Genomic DNA, 4,716 nt, shown 5'->3' on the forward strand with positions numbered 1-4,716 from the left:
CACTCCCCAGAGTGGTTTATAGCTTCTCATATAGTTTAGCACAGATCTAAAGTACATGGTGGGTAGAACATCAGTTGCCACTGGAACTCTGGAACTACATCTGAATTAAGAGAATTAAGGCTTAAGATAGAAGGTGCTTGAGAAAAAAAAAAATATCTGAAGAAAAATGCATGCAATCTGTTAGTCATATCTCAATTTGTTAAAAGACTGATAACTTAATTAACCATGAAGTAGAAACAATTTCTTTGTATGCATCCAGAAATTAAATGCAACAGCCAACAGTTAAGAAAACCAGACTTAAAAGTCTATTTATTTTAGTTACTCCAAGACTTACTTTTGAGCTAAAATATTTTGAAGAATGTTATGTTACAACCTTGTGGTTAGCGCCTACATTTCTTATGGAGAAAACCAGCAAATGCTCTTATACAGACTCAACACTTTATTTTCAGAGACTTAAATACATTACTAAGCCTTTTGTTTCTGATTGGGGTATACTAAATAACTATATTTTTCTTTCTGGTGACTTTATTCCTATATTTTAAAGTTGGCCTCTCTATTTCAGGATTGTGTTTAGCAAGAAAAGTTTATTCTATTTGTAGTTTTGTGTTTAGTAATAGGTCAAAGCCTCTGGGGTTTCACACTTGAATGAATTACATCCTGGGGAATCCTATGTACTGAGAATACCAGATTAATTAACATAATCAAACATGTCTCAGTAAAACCAGGATCTAAAACTACAGTGATGTCATATCCCATCACAACACTCTCCTAAAATGCTGCAGTGTTCAAACTGGCAATAGAAGTGTGGTAAAGACTACATTTGTGAGATCTTTATTCCTTACTGTTATGATATATGTGGTTTTCAACTCTGTGAGCTTGTAAGCCAATCTAATGTTTGTAAGGTCAATCTACTGCTTTTCTGTGAAAGTAAACAGCTTTAACTTTGTAGCTGAATATATCACGATAAAACATTGTGGGTTTATAGATTCACATGTTTTAACACTGGAGTCACCATTGATTTGAAGTTCTGAATCTTACATCTCATCAAATTTTACCAAGCAGCTTCTGGATCAAACCCAGAACATAAAGCTGACCTAGATTTAAAGACTTTATATAGTGAGTCTTGTTTATTCTTTAGTTGTTTCCATCTTTTAATTGCTTCAAAGTAGGATTTTTTTTCTATTCTGAATTCCTCTTTTATCAGGTTGCAGACTTGCTAATTTACTACCTCTATTTATTTAAAAAATTACCTTAACTTCACAATCTTGTTTCCATCATGAACGTGTTTAAAGACACCTCTAAACCTCTCTGCTTTTTACAAGCTAAACTGTTTTAATCTTACATTAGAAAAGTATTCCAAACTGTGCTGTTCTTGTATCTCTTTTCAGAAACTTTTAAAATATGTCACCAGCCTTCTTAGAGAACGTTTATTTAAACATTTTGTACCATAATATGTTCCAGGATTGGGCACACTAAAATGATAATAACAACTTCTCACGACCACCACTGTGATTAATTTGTCTTAATATTCCACAAGGACAATGTCACACTGAAAAGTACATTCAGTAATCCTTCAATCCAGATCTGCACGCTGGCTTGTCTGTATGAACACTGTTGAGTTGCTGCATGATCTTGCATTCAGTTGTATAAATTGTCTGTTATTGAAGTGAGCTACTCTGTAAAATTGACCTATTCATATCTCTAGGCTACTTCTGGAGAACATCTCTCAAGTTTATAAATAAGAAGTGGTTTCCTTTCAAATATACCTAAATACTGGTTGGATGAGGGAAAGAGTAGCTATACAGTCTACTGGTTATGAGGATAATTACAGACTGGCATCAACATATTTTGGTGAAAACTTTTCATTTCAACATACCAGCATTTCCTGTTTGTAAAGAATATGCTTCAATTAACCTCTAATACTACTAGAAGTGAATTATACAGCTCACCTTTGTACACATATGGCAAGCTCATATCAGCCATCATGTTTTGAATGATGAGCAATATTTTGTGATGTTGTTATCCAAGTATATAAGGCATATATAAATGAACAACATTAATATTTCAGATAGATTCATACCACAGTGACACTCCATGGATTTTGTTTTTTTAAATGGATGTTCAAACAACTCTCACCTTTCAATTTACTGTATCTACCAGAAGTATCAAGAGATACCATTAAGATTTTCTAAAGACTGGACACAGCTATGTTTTCAGCTTTGTACAATAGCAATGATAGGCTAGCAGTACTGATATGGAAAGAGAAAAAAGATCGTAATTAAACCAGTAGTGAATTAAAACACCTAAAACAATTAGGGAATATTTTATCCCTGAAGTTTGTTTCTAAGCTTCTAATCTCATCAAAGTCAATAGTATGTGCTTGAGTGCTTTGTTAAAATGGAACTTTTCATGACTCAAGCCCAGTTGTTTAAATCCACTCAAAAGAGAGTATTTTAATATTCAACACTACCTATGTGTAAATTTTCAAAAAGCTTGAGAACAACATTCATATTTAGCAAAATAAAATGATGCAACAGTAAAGTTGCTACTTAAAGCAAAAGCAAGTGTATGTTTTTCCCACAGGGATTGTGAGAAGTTTGAACTCTGCATATCTGAAGTATAGACTATACTTATAATTAATAGAACTGTTCCTACCAGAGAACGGGAGAATTTGTTCTGGTAGTTTTAACTAATAGCCTCATAAGAAAAATGCACTTGCCTTGGTGAAAATAAATGAAACGTTAGATCAATTCACTGTTGAAGTACACAACACACAGATACAGGCTGCCTGGAGAAACAGCCTCACTAAATACTAATTTTAAGGCGAAAGATAAGCATCAGATGTTGTGAATATATAAAGGAAGTACTCTGCACTGATTCTGTTGAGCACCTTCATTGACGGACTGTCCTTGAACAAAGAGAGGGATTCTTTAGTTTACTTGCTATTATTTTTTCAGTTAAGGGTTTAAATTAAGTTCTTTTCATGATCATTGTTGCTACCCAGAGTAAGGGGGAGAGTGAGAACAAAAGGATAAACTTTTTGCAAAGTGGACCTAGAAACTTCTAGTACAGAATACAAAGAGTCTTTGAATTTATGTAAACACTACTAGTGCAAAGTTCAGGGAACAGAGGAAATAAGTTAGCAACACAGGTATCAACAAAGAAAACCAAACTGTATCTAAAATGTGTGGTAGGTATTATTATTTAATGGTACCTGCTGGAACAACCTTGAAGAAGAGCTAAAAAAAGACTAAAGATATGGCAAAAATGGAAAACCTAAATACTGGGGTCAAAGCTGTGTATGGGATATTTTTGAAACAAAAAGAAGACACTATACTTAGAGGAGAAACATGTGATTGCCTCTAAAGATTTCTAATGAAATATCCTATTTCTAACACAAACACACACACACACACTACCCTTGGATACAAGGATTGCATAAAACCCCTGTTTCTAATTTCTTTCCTGCATCTACTCAATGATAGTTCAATATTTTTTTCTGTTCTGTGTAAAGTGTTGTTCTATATTTCACTCTCTGTTTTCCCATCATCCTTTTTTCTGTATTGAGTTTATTATACTTCCCTTAAATTTAAGTTTATTTTACTCTGCCTCATGTCCCTAACCTTGCTGAACCTTTGCCTTTTTCACATCTTCCTTCTTCAGTACTTGAGCTTTCTATAGCTTTTTATAGTTTAAATAAGACTCTGACCTGATATAATCATGTGGGGTGTGCAACCAGTGGAGCTGCACAAGTAGTGGGGCTGCTCTCTAACACAAATTAGTGGCTACAGGAAAAAGCAATCCAGCAGATTATACTGAGGTGTACACTAGGAGGGGGATACGCCCAGACAGATACATTTCACCTGTGCAGGGATCTGTCCCTGAACTGCTGTCAGACCTCCTTCCACTGGCTCTCCCAGACATCATGTAGGTATTCAGAGGTCATTCCTTTTAGGCTCAGATAGAGTATCCCAACCCCACAATCTCAGACATATTTTCCACCTCTGTCCCTCTCCAGGTATAGCCTTTCCTTACATACCTTTCATTTTACTTCATGCACAAACCATACAGATTCCCACAGGAATTTCTCAAGCAATGTTTCTAAATATCAACTCATAAATCCTTACCCTTTCCTAATACAAGCAGCTCCTGGCTTGCATGAAATGTTTGGTTTCTCTAATAGCTGAAATCATCTCACTGTCCTACTGCCACCTGTACTTGTAAATTCATTCTGTTTTTCTCGTTAATAACTTTCCAGTTTCCCTATTACAATGTTCTTGCACATGTTCCTTCCCAGAGTCCCTTCCACTTGCCTCTTCAACCAAATGCCAAACTTTCAAAGTCTTTGGATTTCCCTATTAGTCTGCCTATTGGCACTAGATCATATTTCTTTCCAAAAAAAAGAAAAAAAACACAACAGTGGAACAGAACATAGAACAGGATATATATTTCCTGATATTTCTTGTGTCCATCAGCACTATACTTTCAGAGGAGACTAAAATACAGAGGTGGGATTTCCACCACCCCCAACCCCACAGCCCCAGCCCCATAGAGTAACTCCCACCTCTCTTTCCACAAATATTTCCGAGACACAAGGTTCAGTCACTTCACCCCAGCTCTTGAAGGACAGCTGCCCTGTGCGGGTATCACCCCCACCGCCCCTCTTCTGAGCACAAACATCCACCCTGAGCCTCAGCGGGGCCATTCCCCCTGCCA

The sequence above is a fragment of the Columba livia genome, chromosome 4 (genome assembly GCF_036013475.1).
Source record: "Columba livia isolate bColLiv1 breed racing homer chromosome 4, bColLiv1.pat.W.v2, whole genome shotgun sequence".
Lineage (NCBI taxonomy): Eukaryota > Metazoa > Chordata > Aves > Columbiformes > Columbidae > Columba > Columba livia.